Source organism: Erithacus rubecula, assembly GCF_903797595.1.
Source record: "Erithacus rubecula genome assembly, chromosome: W".
Classification (NCBI taxonomy): domain Eukaryota; kingdom Metazoa; phylum Chordata; class Aves; order Passeriformes; family Muscicapidae; genus Erithacus; species Erithacus rubecula.
The window spans coordinates 3,304,516-3,323,388 of record NC_136690.1 but is presented as its reverse complement, the minus strand read 5'-3'; the positions used below and the strand labels follow the sequence as shown (position 1 = coordinate 3,323,388).

General features: G+C 45.1%; 1 long non-coding RNA gene across 1 annotated transcript in view; it reads right to left on the bottom strand.

The window, feature by feature from the left end:
* The window catches only part of LOC306814067, a 323,823-nt gene that overhangs the window by 85,912 nt on the left and 219,038 nt on the right, over positions 1 to 18,873 (bottom strand). The gene's annotated exons all lie outside the window — the stretch shown is intronic.

The following is an 18,873-nucleotide window of genomic DNA, read 5'->3' as shown; positions in this document are numbered from 1 at the left end:
GCTTGGCCAGCAGCAGGTCCTTCTTGGAGCTGACTGGCATTGTCTCTGTCAGACACATGCAAAGCTTCTGGCATTGTTCCATTGAAGCCACCCATTGTAGCCCCTCAGCTACCAAAATCTTGTCACCCAAATCAAATACAAATGCATTAGAGACAGTAATATTTTATTCCCCATTAGGAACTACAGGAAAGGAAGGGTAGAAGATGGAACTTGGCAATCCTTTGGCTAAGATGAAATTGTGTGTCCTGGGATGACTTTATGATCCTGTGTATCCCTTATCATCTGATCTGCTGTGTGCCTAAAAATGGGTCCTGTACCTTTAAGATAGGCCTCTGCGGGAGACAGGGGAGGGGCTTTTCAGAGGAGACACTGTTGTATTGCATTGGTATGACTCTGCATTGTTATTGTTTTATATTGCACTGAGAAAAATGGTTTGTACTGTACTCTCCTGAAGTTCTGTGAAGTTGGTTCAGCCCTCTCTTAGCTCCTCCCCGCCAGTGCAACCCTATTGGCTGCAACTCGGTTTCCCCTCCCCTCACCCTAGGTTTGAAATTCCCCGCCACTCCTTTGTTCTCCCTCTTTTTCCCCTGGAAGCCTTCAAGAATAAACGCTTGGATTATCTCGGGAAAGAAGCCTCCTTGATCTTTTGCTTTGTCCATGCTGAACTCCCTCCATCTCTGACCCAGAGCTAGATGAGACAGGTCGGAAAGTGGGGGGAGAATCATGGTAAAACACCTTTTGGACATTTCCTCACAAATTAGTCTGAAACCGGGATATTGTGCTTTATAATACATTTGCAAAGTTCTTGGTACCACACTGCTGAGAAAATGCTGGGAACAGCTGAAGAAATAGCAATGAGTGAAATCAAGCTTTTTCTCCAATCTTTCGACCCACTTATAATACACATTTTGTAATTTAGAAGTACAATAAATATTTGAAAAGCGGCCACTTCTTTACAGCATAGCCATCAACTTTGACACTTTGAAACTTATAGATTTGAACAGACAAATTGTGTCTAAAGTCACTGTACAGACATTAATCATTGCAATCTCAACATAGTAATTAATAGTTTTTTTCTACACACAGTGATGATGTTAAGACCCTAATTTTTCAAAGTGTTTAAAAATTTTCTATGGTTCTCCAAGTACAGTGATGACCTAAACCTTAATTCAAAAAGAAGTTTAGACACAAGTTAATGGGTTACTTCCCTGGTCCTACTGGCCTCACTGTTTCTGTCTACCAATCCTGCTAAGATGTTTTCCAGTGCTATAGATGAATAATGCAATGGTTAGCTCTCACAATTAAAGGATGAATATTGTGTCTATGTTAAGTTTTATAGATGTATAATTATGTTATTATATCCTCCCATAGTCCTCTTTCCCCTCCCCTTGTACAAGATGGCTTGGGGAATCAGGGGACTTGGGGAGGACCAGCTTGTTACTACACCTGACCTTCAATCAAGATGCAAGAAAGTAGACTCCACCAATGGACAGCAGAGAAGGAGTTGACTGACAAGACTTTAGGAGAGTCTAGGAGTATAAAGGGCAGAACATCCATTCTGTAAGCGAGCACATGGCTGCAAGCCACGGGGACTCCCAGTGATGCTTTTTCTCCTTATTCAGTCTTCTGTTGTATTTTGTTAAGGTTTAATAAACCTTTGAAATTTTAACAAGTGAGTGTTGTTTCTCACATCAGCCACTCTTCACCATGACTAGTGTTGCATGGAGTTGTTGTGACTCAGGTGTAGGACCCAGCATTTTGCTTTGTTGAACCTCATACAATTGACCTTGTCTCATTGATCCAGCCTGTCCAGATCCCTCTGTAATGCCTTCCTTCTGTTAAAGAAACTTTCCTGTCTGACTGTTCAGGAGGCACTCTGGCTGTCACACTTCCACCACCACTGCTGGGACCAAAGGCCCTTCACAGCCAGTGGCTCCAATGAGCCAACGAGTGTCCCACTTTGCAGTCAGACAAGGTTTCCTTACAGGTTTGACTCCAGCTTTCCCACAGCAAAGTCACAAATGTCTAGTTCCTTAAAACAATTTATTCATGGTGCAGTAACACAGAAACAGCTTGAACTGGTGCCTCTGAGAAGGGATCCCAAACAAAGGAAACTCTGGGCTTTTATACCCTCTCAGTCTAAGCTCATTAAAGTCTAGGCTCTTCCTCCTGAGTCCTCAGTTCCTGCTGTGTCTCTCAGTGTCCGGTCACCTGTCCAGCGACACAAGTCCCCATGCCTTTTGTTATGCAAAGTGTCTCTTGCCTCAGGCTCCTGCCACCAAAGGCTCAATCTATAGCTGGCACTGTATCGTGCAAACCAAACTACCTGTATTAAATGGCTTCCTTAACACTACCCTACAGCAGATCAATGCTCCCACCCAACTTGGTGTCATCTGCAGACTTACTGAGGGTGCACTCAATCTCCTCACCCAGGTCATAAATATTGCCATGCTTCAGCCCCACTCCACAAGTAAGTACCACATGGACACTCACTCTCTCCTCCACCCCTCTGGTGGGGAGGAGAATTGGGAAAAAAGTTAACCTCATGGGTTGAGATAAGAACTGTTTAATAATTGAAACAAAGGAAAATAGAAAAAGAAAGAGAGACATGAATAAAACCCAAGAGAATTAAGTGATGCACAATAAAACTGTTCACCACCCACTGACTGATGCCCAGCCAGTCCCCAAGCAGTGATTGGTGGCTCCTGGCCTACTCCCCAAAGTTTATATACTCAACATGACATTCTATAGTACAGAATATACCTTTGTGTGGTTTGGGTCAGCTGTCCTGGCTATGCTCCCTCACGGATTCTTGTGCACCTGCTCACTGGCAGAGCATGATGTCCTGGTTTGAAAGGACAGGTGTCTGCCAGTAATGGCAGAAGTTTCCCTTTGAATCAGAGACTTTGGTTCCACTCCCCCCAAGTATTATAATTGTTTGAATCAAGGACTCTGAGGCAGAGATAAGGGGGTGGGAATAACAGCTCTTTTACTAATATATCTAACTGTACAAGCAGAAAACAACAGCAGTTGTTAAAATTGCTCACAGAACAGAATAGATAACTCGGTGTCAGTCCCTTTAGATGCAAGCACGCTGTTTCGGTGCTTAGTCCACAGCCCGGATCTGCCGAGGGCAGGCGGAGGGCGCGGGGGGAGGGGGGGGGGGGGGCCGCAGCGGCCACGCCGGTCTCGGGCGGGAACGGGCTGGAGCGGCGGCTCCTCACTCACCGTGTGTGTCCGGGTCATCAGCTGTGTCCGCAGAGGCAGGAGGCTGGAACGGGGCAGATGCAGGGCAGGTGATCGCAGAGGGTCTGGCTCTCCTGCGCTCCGGCCGCGTGGGCTGAAGATCCCGCGCGTTCTCCTCCGAGCTCACCGGAAACACGAGTCCCCTCCCGGAAGCCTCAGAGGCCCCTCCGAGAGCCGTTCCCACCTACCCCTTTTGTCTGGACTCATAAGAGACCCTGGATGTAACCCGGACAGCTCCATTGGCATGATAATGGGAAAAATTCTTTCAATTGACACAGTAATAGAAAAACACTCAACACCCAACACATGGGAAAGTGAAGAATCCTTGATTTAGACTAAGCACTACTTATTTAACAACTAAAAGAACTAAAACATCAGTCTGTTATCAACATTATTCTCATACTAAATCCAAAACATCACTGTACCAGCTACTAAGAAGAAAATTAACTCTATCCCAGCCAAAACCAGGACAGATACTGAACAGAACTGACCCAAATACTGATCCCTGGGGTGTAGAAGATGTTACACTCCCTAAAGTATACCCCTGGGACTCCATCCCATGAAACAAAGAAATTTCTTCAAACGAAACCCCCCCTTCCCTTACCGAACACCCCGTTATCTCTTAGGATTTCTATTGGCTCTTAAAGTCACAAGTTAATTGGTTCTTTTCTTACTTAGAGTTTTAAGATAATTGGTTAGTTTGTAAGATGTAGTTTTTATTGGTTAGAAACTCAATCCTCTGGAAACCTATATAAAGTGTTTTGTTATCTGATATAATTAGACTGTTGCTAGCATTCTCCTTCGAGGACAATAAAGTTATCCTTGGAACTTTGCAGCACGATCTCAAGCCTTTGTTCTTCGCTAGTGAGTAGCTAAGGGCTCTGCATCTGGGGTTCAGAAGTACCTGGACTCAAGGCTGCAGACCCCGGGGTTGGAAAACACCCAACCCTAAAAATAGCTAGACTGGGGAACACCATTTGTGACCAGCCACCAATGAATTTAACTCCATCCACCACTTCCGTTTGTGTTTGGCCATTCAGTCAGTTTCTTACCCAGTGAAGAATACATTTGTGCAAGCCATCAGCAGCCAGTTTCTCCTGGGCAATGCTATGGTTGGCAGTGTCAAAGGCCTTAATAAAGTTCAGATAGACAACATCCTCAGCCTTTCCCTCATCCACTAAGCAAGTCACTGTTGGAACCCTGAAGCCTGGGAGTTTCAAACTTTCTGTGCTGTCAGGCACTGATCTCCAGAGGAACACTGCTTTTGACTTAAGGCCTTGAAGAAGGCTTTCAAATTTGAATGATAGAACTAGAATCATTTGTGTGTAGCTTGAATAGAAGTGTGTAATATCACATGGTAAAGGGCTTTGAATTTGGGATTTTAGAATATAGTAATAGGTATGGGACAAGATGAAGGCTTTAAGGTGGAGTTTTTTTCTTTTATCTTCTTCTTCTTCTTGGTTTTAGTTAGTATTTTTTAATTGGATACAAAATGCCGCACTGATGGTCATGGGTGTTTGGTCATTGGGTCAAAAGTTAAAAAAAAATCTAGGTGTTAGCTTTTAATTGGACTGTTTAACCTTAAAAGACCTTGTAACGAGCGAGATACATATCCATTTCTTCATTTTTAGCTTGTTAGCTAGAAGTGCTGTAGCATTCACTGTACTTTAGATAAGAATTAATAAACAACTGAGTCCAAACACGAAATTCCATCTCTCGTGCTTTCAACCCTGACTCTGACTGAAGAGGAAAAAGAAGACAAAAACTAATAGGCGACCTTATCATAGGAGGAGATCAGGTTTGTGAAACAGGACCTGCCTTTTATAAACCTATGCTGACCGGGCCTGATCCCCGGGTTATGCTGTGCATGATATGTGATGGCACTCAAGATGATCTGCTCTATAATCTTCTCTGGCACGGAGGTCAGGCTGACAGGACTGTAGTTCCCTGGATTTTCTTTCCAGCCCTTCTTGTAGATGAATGTATAGTTAAAATTAAGATCTGTTACGTAATGCAATTGCACCAGTCTGAATAAAATGTTTTAAATTTGTGATTGTCAGCTTAACTTCTTAGATTATGGCTAACACAGCTCATGCTAAGGCCTGATGTATGCTTGGAGCAGCACCATGAGACCAAAGTGAGAACTCTGGCTAGGTGATGGCCAGAAAAAGCTAAATGGCCATTATGCAGCCATGATCACCTGAAAATTATTTTCTCCTTTTGTCGGAAGTTTTGTCAGAATCTCATCATTTTTGGAAATGGTTTAGAACAAGCCTCTAAGGTGAAGGGTATAAAATATCTTAACCAAAAAGTTTTTGAAGCAGACCAACAGCAGCTGGACTGCTGAGGCTTTCATGCTTCCTGATGTGAGATGGGATGGCTGAACCATTATGTAGGAATACTCATCCTTGGCTAGGTAACATTCTTTTCCTTGTTTATAGGTGCACAGATTAGAATTACAGGTTATAAATTATGAAAATTTATTATTTGAATGATGAATAGGTGAATTCACTATTTATTGTGTTTTGTTTGTTTTATTTCTTAATGAGCTTATGAAATAAAGTCAAAATAACAGAGTATGTTGTCCTGTAAACTTGAGATATCCAGACTGTGACAGGACTGAATGTATTAGAAAGTAGCACATTTCCTATTTCCTTGATTCTGTATTAATAAAGGAGTAAATCTGTAGTATTTTAGAGATTAATTTAGTCTAATTTAATTGGAATTTGATGGATGTATAAAGAAGTAAAGTCTCTGCCTCAGATCATATCATGGAGATTTGTCCATCAAAGACATTTGACATGGTTGTGATACCAAAAGGATTCATTCAATTTTTACTGTGCCTGTGAACTTTTAGCAGAGAAACAAGACATGCAAAAACTGCTTTCCCAGTAAGGAGGGTTAGAAGATAAGACAACAATCTGGCTCAAGAATGTAGTAATAGACAAAACAAGGACTGATTCTGGGAATTTGGGGTGGGTTTTATGGCAATAGGTATATTGTAATATGCATGTAGCAGCTGCATATAAGCAACTCACTTGTAAAATCGTGTGCACAAATGGTTAGGAATATCCCCCATGTGACCTCAAGCCTGAATAAATGATGCCTTGTTATGGATACAGTGGGAATTTCAGACAAGCTCTGCCTTAGGCTCTGATTTTCGGCAGCATCTAGAATTTAGGTGGCCTGCACCTAAATCACTTTGGCAAGAAAGTTCTCAAGAATGGCAGATCAGGTCTATTATAAATGAGTTATTTATTGAATAGACAGGAGATAACAGACAAAAGTCCTTAAACAGCTGCTACACAGTATTAAACAAAAGAAATACTAGTAGTTTAAATAAAACAGTGCACGACATTAAGGTGCCTATTTTAAAGCTTGGAAACAGATGGTATAGATTGGAAGTCAATATGACTTTCTACCAAATCGATGATAGTGTACACAGAGTCCTTCCACTTAACCCCTGGGAGAGTAACCACAAAGAGTTGGCATCTCGACTTTGGGGTGAAAACTCCACACATTTCAGGCAATGTGCAGAGGATTTTTGATCTGTGAAAGTTTGATGTAGCTTTTAAAATTTGTAAAGTGGAGTGTCTGTGAGTCAGAGATTCCAGTGTATCTTTCCACATCTCACTTTCACAGCAAGATATTGTCAGTTAGAAGTTTCACTACCATGGCACCTTGTTTTGGTTTAGTTTGAATTTTCATTAATAAATGTTTTAGTTTAGGCTTGCTAATTTTAATATACTTATTTTTTGTTGTGAGATAGAATTATGAGCAAAAACAAGGCAGACTTAAAACTTAAAAGGGTATAAAAACAAACTTTATTAACAACACAAAGAAAATAATAATAAATTCAGATTAAGTTTTTCAGACTACTACCTCCTTCCCCCTTTTCACACCTTCCTATCAACAACATACAGAGACACTTCAGTCAGTTTTTCACTTAAATAATCTCATTTAGTTTATTTCAGGGTGAGGAGGGTTTTTCTGGTTAGCTATACTGATTCTTTTAAGAGAAATAAAGGGGGGTTTTGTGTTTTTATTTTCTACAAATAGCAGCCGCCCAGGAAATTGCAATTGTGAAACTTTTCTATTTTTGCAGCCTTCCCAGAGCTGTGTTGGTGGGCTATGTTAAACTTATGGGGTATTATTTTTTTTTTTTTTTGTTCATACTTTATTTTTATTATTATTACTGGGCAAAGGATTTTTTTTCTGAAATACTTTAACTCTTCTATGTTTTTTGTACGGATTATAGGAATTTTCAGTGCAGTATCGTCTACTTTCACAGCTTACAAAAAGATTTTTCAGTCAACTTTTACAGTGTCTTTTTATTCTCTTCCCATCTGGAAACTTGGTTTTTACTTTACTGACTATGGTGCATTTTTTTTTATTATTATTATTATTTACTTTAGGGAGGATGGGAGGTATGTAAGTTTTATTTAAGCATTGGAAGCGTTAAAATTTTACACAGACGTTGCAGGGGCTGGACCTGGCCATGCTGGAGCTGTGTTAGGATCTCAGGCCGCCCAGGCTGCGCTGGGGGTCTGGATGAAAACTCTAAAGATTAGCAAGCAAGTGCGTGGAGGGGTTCCGCTAAAATGGAGCCCAGCTGCGTCCCCCCAGGCAGGGGAAGGGAGGGTCAGGATCTTATCAACGGGCCTCTCTTTCCCCTGGCCATCGGGGCCCTGGTTGCGAACCAGGCACGGGAGCCCTCCCTAGCCCACCCCTGCCTGGACTGGCCAGCATGGCAGGGGGGCCCAGACTAGGTAAATGTTACTTTATGAGAGGCCGGAAATGAAAGAGGGCTTTTCCCCCGGGGTTTACTTGCTTCAAAATGTGATTCATGGCATGAACTAACTTCTCCAATTGGTTTCTCAGGCTGTCAAAAACTAAACCAACCTCCAATTGGTCCCATCAATTTACAGAGGAAGTTCTCATGGAGAAAAACATCTGAGTGTGCCCTGCCCCAGGTGCCTTCAATGCATAACCAGCACACACCTGAATAATCATGAGACAAGTGGTCTTTACTGAGTTATTGTTGTAATACTAATCAGCCAGGACTCAGTTTCTTCGTGCAGGGAAAAAGCCAATTTTTTATTCACATAACTCATTTTATATAGTTTTCACAGACCTCGTGCGCAACTCGGATAGTAGTTTTCTTACCATTTTCTCTATTGATTAGTAAAAGGTATTTTATTTGTTTATCAAATCTCTTGGTTTTTTGGTTGTTTGCAGATTTTCTTCACTGATTCTCATGGGATAGATTCATTGTTTATACAGGTGCCACTTATTTTTCTCCCCAATAATAGCTTGTTGAATGAACGGACTTTACATTCCCCTGATTCTTTCTTATGAGAACTTACAAGCTACTTCCAGTTTAGCTAAAGTAGCAGAGCCTAAACCATATTTTATAAAAACTTTTCTTTTATAATATCTCCATCTGTCTGCAACAAGTTACTTCACCAATTAGCAAGCTTTTGTGATGGGGTAGATGCCCTTTCAGGGGCTCAAGGCAGTATCCCTGGGGTGAGTAAAGGTATCATTTAAATTATTTATCTTGTGGTTATTGACAAGGTGTATGAATCCCTGCACAGAGTTACTGGTAAGGGAGTTTGAATCCCCCCAACACAGTTCGAGTTCTTGGGTAAGCTTACCCATGGGGGGTTTGAGTTCTCTCCCATTGGGGGCTAGAGTTTTCCCCATTTGGAGTTCAAGTCCCCTAATAGTATTAGGGGTTCAAGTCCCCTAGGAAGTGTTAGAGGTTGTCCTTGGGAGGTATCAGGAATCGTTGTATCAGGCTGAGCTTGTAGTTTAAAGGAAAAAAACATCCCACTGCTGCCATCTTGACTTGGGTGGAGGAAGGAAGAAAGAGGAAAACAAATCCAGCTTAGTTTACAACCAGCCCGGGCCTCAGATGGAGCAGCTTTTCTGGTGAAGTTTGTTCAATTGCTTTGCATTCCTTGCATTGTTTACATTCTTCTTGAACTCTGAGAGTGTGTTTGTGTGAGAGTGGTGTGTTGATTTGAGCTTGCCAGTATATGAACACAGGGATGCCCATGAAATAAAAATCTGTTTGCTGAGAGAGTGTTGAAGTGTGATTCAGTGTTTGTTGGGGTTTTGGAGTATTATTTTTTGTGTGCATGGCTGAGATCACATTTGTGGACTATAAGTTCCCTCCTGTGTTGTTTTTAGGGATTACAAGCTTGATGGTGCCCCTTCTCCCCACCCCATTACAAACCCGGAAACACCATTATGCCTTTCAGAGGTGCTAGCTTGTGTACTTGCAATTACTGAATACGGTGAATTACCAAAATATGAGTATTGGTCTAATACTGATACTCAGCTGAGACGGACAAAAAACTCTCTAAAAATTTAAAGTTAGAAAGTGTATGTTTATTCAGCGCTGGGCAGCAGCGTAAGGTAATCCTCTAATACGCACTGCAAAATCACAGGTGATCACAAAGTTTATTTATTAGGAAAAGATTCAAACAAATACATATTCATAATAACAACCCCTCCCATTCCCTGCTTCTTATGGTAATCAGCTTGAATAGCTATTAAGCATGCGTGATTGACTTCTTAAATTAAGTTTGCAGTTGTTTTTGTGGAGAGGGTTCTTAAAAAGAGGAAGTAAGGCGAGTCTTCCTCACCCTAAACTCTTGACCTTTTCTATCACTGACAATACAAATGATTTTTGGGGATAGTCCAATTTTCCAAAGAATGGGTTTCTAGTTGCATTTTCTATGTTCCTATGGTTCTGCTCACTAGTTTTATCTTTTCCCATTGTAAGGGCAGCTGAACAAACATGAAATGACAGAAAATTAATTAAATAAGTTTCAGATTACTCCCTTCTATCTTTTAATTATTTTCAGCAAGGTAACTAAAATCCTGATTTTCTAAGATCAGTGTTTCAATGGGGGCAATTTCTTCTAAAACTAAAGTGGGAGATGATTTTCCAAATTCTCCATTGAAATATATATATTGAACCACTGAGAAAAGGTAGGAAGAGACCTGTTATGGGTTATGTTTTGACTAGCTCCTCTCCCTACCCCCCACCATGGAGCTGCCGGCCCCTCCCCCCGGCTGTTTTATCTAGCCGGGTGTTTTTCTGCTTTTGAGGCTTTTTGCCGCTGCTTTCGCTGCTGCTCGCTGCTGCTTTGGCTGCTGCTTCGGCTGCCCCCCTGCCCCCCTCCCCTCCGCTGCTTCAGCTGCTTTCCCCCCCCCCCCCGACTGCCTAAACTGCCCCTCTCCCTTCCTCCCCCCCCATCCCTAAGATTTGCACCGGCTCCAGAGGACACGGATCTGAACTTCGGAGACCACCTCTGGAAGTCTGCCAAAGAAGCTCTGCTGCCCTTCTTGGCGAAGATCTGCCGAGTTCATCTCAATCTGGGTCTGTGCTGGGAAGTGTTTCTTTTGTATTTTGTTAATAAAAAGTTTTTTCCACTTTCCCCTGAAGAAAATTCTTTCCGAGCTTGGTGAAGGAAGGAATTGTAAGGGGGGGAGGGGACCCTTTGGAGGTCTTTTTCCTAAAATTTGTCCCAAACTTGGACAAATTATTTTGGTGGCCCGTACGGGGAAACCAGAAAAAGTGGAAAAAACTTTATTCTAATAATATTTTGTTTTCAACTGTTGGTATTGGTATGTCTATTGAATCCAGAATGTCTTTTGTTGTGGGAGCCTGCCTGTATGGGTGGTCATTAAGTTTCTTTGAAGTGTTAATACCGTTGTGGTCGTTGGGCTTGTTTACTTATCCGGAGATAGCTCCGGTGCTCTCTTTAATACGAATTTTTTGTATTAAAGGGGTATTAACAAAAATACTCATCGGGCTAGGCTTGGTGATAATGGCATATAGAAGATTTATAAGAATGTTAGCATCGGCTTCAGGAATATAAAAATCATGGCTTGTGTTATTTCTTAGAGGAGAAGCAGGAAAAGAGGATTTTCTGCCTTTATTTCCTTTCCTCTCCTCTGAATTAGTTACATCTGTATTAGAAAATATTCAGATCTCCCTGAATATTAAGGACATTATCTTTTTGGCAGTTAATTTGGTAAGTCTTTGTTGCACCATTTGCAGTTTATACAAAATTAAGGCTGAGATTTCTAAAGGGGCTGGGAGGACTCCTGATTTGGGAGTCAAGCTGGGCAGGAGGAATCTTGAGTGGAATGGCAAATGGGAGAAAATGGGCCAGATTTTAAAGGAGTTTTCTGACCCCATAATTTGGGAATTCCCGTCAGAACAGATTCAAAATCCGATTGAGGTTGCAAGGTACTTAAAGGGGAAGTGTCAGGATGGTTCTAAAGAGAAAAGGATTATTGCAGTGAGCTGGGCCCTGGCACATGCATATCGTACCCTGCTAGGCACTATAGAGCAGGAGACAGAGGAGAGGGAACAGGGAGATAAATTATCCCCTATCCCAGTGACTCAAGTTGCAGCCAACCCCCTAGGCCGAAACCCAGCAACTAAACTGGAGAACAAGCCCCAACCAATGGCTGTGGCTACTAGTACGAGAAGTGGGAAATGCACCAAGAAGACTGATAGGCTAGTGGAAGATGATGATGATGATGCTGGAGAGGGACCTTCAACACCTCCTGATGTAAAATCAGGAGTTAAAACAACTAATGGAAGAGCAGAGACTAATAATGAATCCCTTTCCCTGAAGGATCTTCGTGGTTTAAGAAAAGATTACACCCGGAGACCTGATGAATCTATTATCAGCTGGCTGGTTCGTCTCTGGGATGCAGCAGGTGAGGCCATAGTTTTGGATGGCTCTGAGGCGAGACATTTGGGGTCTCTGTCTCATGATCCTGTTATCGACCAAGGTGTGATGAGGGGAGCTAACCCTCAAAGCCTTTAGGCATGGGTCCTGGATAGCGTGGCACAAAGATATCTGTGTGCAGATGACCTATATGTGCAGCAGACCCGATGGAAAACCATAGAGCAGGGGGTCCAAAGCCTCAGGGAAATGGCAGTAGCAGAAATTATTTTTTCGGATGATGTAACAACTAGAAATCCAGACCTGGTACCATGCACACCGGTGATGTGGAGAAAACTTGTGCGGCTTGGGCCACCTGAGTATGCGTCTGCCCTAGCGATAATGAAGAGAGATGAGGTGTATGAGACAGTACTCGATATGGCAAAGAAGCTTCGTGCATATGCGGATGCAGTACATGGCCCGACTCATGCTGGAATTGCAGCTGTGGAAACACGCTTGCGAGACTTAGAAGATAAAAAAGAGAAAAATTATCGGAAACTCAGGGAGGAGATTAAGGAGGACCTCCTCCAAATTTCAGCTGTAAAGATTAGAAACCCTGGTACCCAACGCAGACGTTCCCCCAGTTGGGAGAGGAGGTACACTCCCCGAGCTGAATTGTGGTTTTTCTTGCGAGATTCTGGAGAGAACATGAGAAGATGGGATGGGAAGCCTACGGCTGCTCTGGCAAAACGAGTGCAGGATTTGAAGGAAGGAAAGATTGAAAGAGGAAGTTCCACCAGAAGGAAAGCCGCTCCTGTCTCTCACAGCCAAAGTGCTGAACGTGATACTGATAATGACATGTCTGATCCTCTTGAGGGAACTTCTAAGATGTATGCCCCAGAAAAGAAGGAGAAACAGGCTTAGAGGGGCCCTGTTTCTAGCCAGGGTGAGGCGAGGGAAAATCGTGTTTTTTGGACTGTGTGGATTCGATGGCCTGGCACTTCGAAACCACAGAAATATAAACCTTTAGTGGACACAGGTGCACAGTGTACGATACTTCCATCAAGACACATGGGAGCAGAATCTGTTTCAATTGCTGGTGTGACAGGTGGATCGCAGGACTTCACCCTGGTGGAAGCGGAAGTAAGTTTAACTGGAAAGAATTGGAAGAAACATCTTATTGTGACTGGTCCAGAGGCCCCATGTATTTTGGGCATAGATTACCTTCGGAGTGGGTATTTTAAGGACCCAAAAGGACTAAGATGGGCATTTGGAATTGCAACTGTGATGGCAGAGTGTATCGGGCAATTGAACACCTTGCCTGGACTATCTGAGAATCCAATTACAGTAGGACTTCTGCAGGGAGAAGAACAACGAGTACCAATTGCCACTTCAATAGTACACCGCCGGCAGTACAGAACAACGCGAGATGCTGTGATTCCTATTCATAAGATGATCCGAGAGCTGGAGAGCCAAGGGGTGGTTAGTAAAACCCACTCACCCTTCAACAGCCCCATTTGGCCTGTGCGTAAATCTGATGGGGAATGGAGACTGACTGTGGACTATCGGGCATTGAATGAAGTGATTCCACCGCTGAGTGCTGCCGTGCCGGACATGCTGGAACTCCAGTACGAGCTGGAGTCCAAGGCAGCAAGGTGGTATGCCACCATTGACATAGCAAATGCATTTTTCTCCATTCCTTTGGCATCAGAGTGCAGGCCTCAGTTTGCTTTCACCTGGAGGGGCGTGAGGTACACCTGGAACCGACTACCCCAGGGGTGGAAGCACAGTCCTACCATTTGTCATGGACTGATCCAGGCTGCATTGGAAAAGGGTGAAGCTCCGGAACATCTACAATATATTGATGATATCATCGTATGGGGAAACACAGCAGCGAAAGTGTTTGAGAAAGGAGAAAAAATTATCCAAATTCTCCTGGAAGCCGGCTTCACCATCAAGAAGAGTAAAGTTAAAGGACCTGCTTGGGAGATTCAGTTCCTGGGAGTGAAGTGGCAAGATGGACGGCATCAGATTCCTACTGATGTTATTAACAAGATTACAGCTATGTCCCCCCCAACAAGCAAGAAGGAGACACAAGCTTTTCTAGGTGCTATCGGCTTTTGGAGAATGCACGTCCCTGAGTACAGCCAGATTGTGAGCCCTCTCTACCAGGTCACTCGCAAGAAGAACAATTTCCATTGGGGCCCTGAACAACAGCAAGCTTTTGCCCAGATCAAACAGGAAATCGCTCATGCAGTGGCCCTTGGCCCAGTCAGGACAGGACCAGAGGTAAAGAATGTGCTCTACTCTGCAGCTGGGAACCATGGTCTGTCCTGGAGCTTTTGGCAGAAGGTGCCTGGTGAGACCCGAGGCCGACCCCTGGGATTCTGGAGCAGAAGCTACAAAGGATCTGAAGCCAACTACACTCCCACAGAGAAGGAAATCTTGGCTGCCTATGAGGGAGTTCAAGCTGCCTCAGAGGTGATTGGCACAGAAGCACAACTTCTCCTGGCACCCCGACTGCCAGTGCTGGGGTGGATGTTCAAAGGAAAGGTTCCCTCTACTCACCATGCCACCGACGCCACATGGAGCAAGTGGATTGCCCTCATCACGCAGCGCGCCCTTATTGGTAACCCAAATCGCCCTGGGATTTTGGAGATAATTACGAACTGGCCAGAAGGTGAAGATTTTGGTGTCGCTGATGAAGAGGAGCAGAAGCAAGTGACCCGGGCTGAAGAAGCTCCACCGTACAACCAGCTGCCAGCAGATGAAACACGCTACGCCCTTTTCACCGACGGTTCCTGCCGCATTGTGGGGATGAACCGGAAGTGGAAAGCTGCGGTATGGAGCCCCACACGACAGGTTGCACAAGCCACCGAAGGAGAAGGTGGATCGAGTCAACTTGCTGAACTCAAAGCTGTTCAGCTGGCCTTGGACATTGCTGAGAGAGAGAAATGGCCAAAGCTCTACCTTTACACTGATTCGTGGATGGTAGCCAATGCTCTGTGAGGTTGGCTGGAAAGGTGGAAAAAGGCTGACTGGCAACGTAGAGGAAAACCAATCTGGGCTGCTGATGAGTGGAAAGACATTGCCACTCGGGTAGAGAAGCTCCCCGTGAAAGTCTGTCATGTGGATGCCCATGTTCCCAAGAGTCGGGCTAATGAAGAACACAGGCACAACAAGCAGGTAGATCAGGCTGCACAGATAGAGGTCTCAAAGATAGACTTAGATTGGGAACACAAGGGGGAACTGTTCCTGGCTCGATGGGCCCACGATGCCTCAGGCCATCAGGGCAGAGACGCCACCTATAAGTGGGCATGAGACCGAGGGGTGGATCTAACCATGGATAGCATCTCTCAGGTTATTCATGACTGTGACATGTGCGCTGCCATCAAACAGGCCAAGCGGGTGAAGCCCCTCTGGTATGGGGGGCGATGGTCCAAATATAAGTATGGAGAGGCCTGGCAGATTGACTATATCACACTGCCTCAGACCCGCCAGGGCAAGCGCTATGTGCTGACCATGGTAGAAGCCACCACCGGATGGTTGGAGACCTACACTATGCCCCACGCCACTGCTCAGAACACCATCCTGGGTCTGGAAAAACAAGTCCTCTGGAGACATAGTACCCCTGAACGTGTTGAGTCAGACAATGGGACTCATTTCAAAAATAGCCTTATAAACACCTGGGCTAAAGAACATGGCATCGAGTGGGTGTACCATATTCCCTACCATGCACCAGCGGCTGGGAAAGTCGAACGGTGCAATGGTCTGCTTAAAACCACCTTAAAGGCACTGGGTGGGGGGACTTTCAAGAACTGGGAGATCAATCTACCAAAGGCCACATGGTTAGTGAATACCCGAGGTTCCACTAACCGAGCAGGCCCTGCCCAGTCAAAGCCCTTGGGAGCAGCAGATGGAGATAAGGTTCCAGTGGTACACCTGAGAGGCATGTTAGGAAAAACTGTCTGGGTGAACTCTGCTTCCAGCAAAGACAATCCTGTTCGTGGGGTGGTTTTCGCTCAAGGACCAGGTTGCACTTGGTGGGTAATGCAAAAGGATGGAGAGACCCGATGCATACCCCAAGGGGATCTTGTTCTAGGGTGAACTATATATGATACTGTGCCTGTAACTACATGTATGTATATAATTTAAAGGTTTCAATATGATGTAGCATGATGGCATGGAAAAAATTCGGGGTGGATAATGTTCGGGGTTGAGTGTTTTTCTGTTACTGTGTCAATTGTAAGAATTTTTCCCATTATCATGCCAATGGAGCTGGCCGGGTTACACCCAGGGTCCCTGATGGGTCCAGACAAAGGGGGTGGGTGGGGACGGCCCCCGGAGGGGCCTCTGAGGCTTCCGGGAGGGCACTCGCGTTTCCGGCGAGCCGGGAGGAGGACGCCTGGGATCGTTCAGCCACGCGGCCGAGCACAGCAGAGCCAGACCCTCTGCGATCACCTGCCCTGCATCTGCCCCGTTTCCAGCCTCCTGCCTCTGCGGACACAGCTGATCCCCCGGACACACACGGTGAGCGAGGAGCCGCCGCCCTCGGTGAGGGTGAGCCCGTTTCCGCCCGAGACCGGCGTGGCTGCTGCTGCCCCTCCCCCCTCCCTCCTGCCTTCGTTCCCGTCTGCCCTCTGGCAAATCCGGGCTCTGGACTAAGCACAGAGACAGCGTGCTTGCATCTAAAGGGACTGACATCAAGTTATCTATTTCGTTCTGTTAGCAATTTTAACTGTTATTGTTTTCTGTTTGTATAGTTAGATATATTAGTAAAAGAGCTGTTATTCCCACCCCTTCTTATCTCTGCCTCAGAGTCCTTGATTCAAACAATCGTAATACTTGGAAGAGGGGAGTGGAACCAAAGTCTCTATTCCAAAAAGGGAAACTTCTGCCCCTACTGGCAGACACCTGTCCTTTCAAACCAGGACAAGAAGCTCCCCGTGAAAATCCGCCATGTGGATGCCCATATTCCCAAGAGTCGGGCTAATGAAGAAGACAGGCACAACGAGCAGGTAGATCAGGCTGCACAGATAGAGGTCTCAAAGATAGACTTAGATTGGGAACATAAGGGAGAGTTGTTCCTGGCTCGATGGGCCCATGATGCCTCAGGCCATCAGGGCAGAGACGCCACCTATAAGTGGGCACGAGACCGAGGGGTGGATCTTACCATGGACAGCATTACCCAAGTCATTCATGACTGTGACACTTGCGCTGCCATCAAGCAGGCCAAGCGGGTGAAGCCCCTCTGGTATGGTGGACGGTGGTCCAAATACAAGTATGGGGAGGCCTGGCAGATTGATTACATCACACTGCCTCAGACCCTCCAGGGAAAACGTTATGTGCTGACCATGGTAGAAGCCACCACTGGATGGTTGGAGACCTACCCTGTGTCCCATGCTACTGCCTGCAACACCATCCTGGGCCTGGAAAAGCAGGTCCTTTGGTGGCATGGTACCCCTGAGAGAATTGAGTCAGACAATGGGACTCATTTCAAAAATAAGCTTGTCAACACCTGGGCTAGGGAACATGGTATTGAGTGGGTGTACCATATCCCTTACCATGCACCAGCTGCAGGTAAAGTGGAGAGGTACAATGGATTGTTGAAGACCACATTAAAGGCATTGGGTGGGGGATCTCTAAAAAACTGGGAGCAGCACCTGGCAAAAGCCACTTGGTTAGTCAACACTCGAGGTTCCACCAACCGAGCAGGTCCCGCCCAGTCTGAAGGCCTTAATGTAACAGATGGAGACAAAGTCCCAGTGGCCCATGTTAGAGGGTTGCTAGGAAAGACAGTATGGATTCATCCTGCCTCGAATACAGGCAAACCCATTCGTGGGATTGCCTTTGCTCAAGGACCAGGATGTACTTGGTGGATTATGCAGAAGGATGGAACAACCTGCTGTGTACCTCAGGGAGATCTGATTATAGGATAAATTATGCACAAATATTATTGTTGAGTGCCACTACCATTGTATGCCAGATTTTATGAATAGAAGGAAATGTGTAAGTGACAAAGGCCTGAGCAAGTGAGAAGAAGGAGATGTGTAATTGTTGAAGGTTTTGAGCAAGTCAGAGAAAGTTTGTGCCTAGTAAGTGTGTATCCCAATCGTGTGTCAATGATCACGATATGGGATAAGGGGTGGAATGTTATGGGTTATGTTTTGACTAGCTCCTCTCCCTACCCCCACCATGGAGCTGCCGGCCCCTCCCCCCGGCTGTTTTATCTAGCCGGGTGTTTTTCTGCTTTTGGGGCTTTTTGCTGCTGCTTTCGCTGCTGCTCGCTGCTGCTTTGGCTGCTGCTTCGGCTGCCCCCCTGCCCCCCTTCCCTCCGCTGCTTCAGCTGCTTTTCCCCCCCCCCCGGCTGCCTAAACTGCCCCTCTCCCTTTCCCCCCCCCCCATCCCTAAGATTTGCACCGGCTCCAGAGGACACGGATCTGAACTTCGGAGACCACCTCTGGAAGTCTGCCAAAGAAGCTCTGCTGCCCTTCTTGGCGAAGATCTGCCGGATTCATCTCAATCTGGGTCTGTGCTGGGAAGTGTTTCTTTTGTATTTTGTTAATAAAAAGTTTTTTCCACTTTCCCCTGAAGAAAATTCTTTCCGAGCTTGGTGAAGGAAGGAATTGTAAGGGGGGGAGGGGACCCTTTGGAGGTCTTTTTCCTAAAATTTGTCCCAAACTTGGACAAGACCCACTAAGTAAACGTAGACTAATCCAGTATTGTAATCAGTGGTGGCCAATCTATAAGCTAAACTACCAGGCTAAGTGGCCAGAGAATGGCACCTTAAATTATAAAACCCTTTTACAGCTCATGTTTCTTGTAGACGAGAAGGGAAATGGAATGAAGTGCCTTATATGGGTTTGTTCTTTTATTTGAGGAACCATCCAGAACTGCAAAAGGGATGCTTGGTGGTGGGGTGAACCTGGGG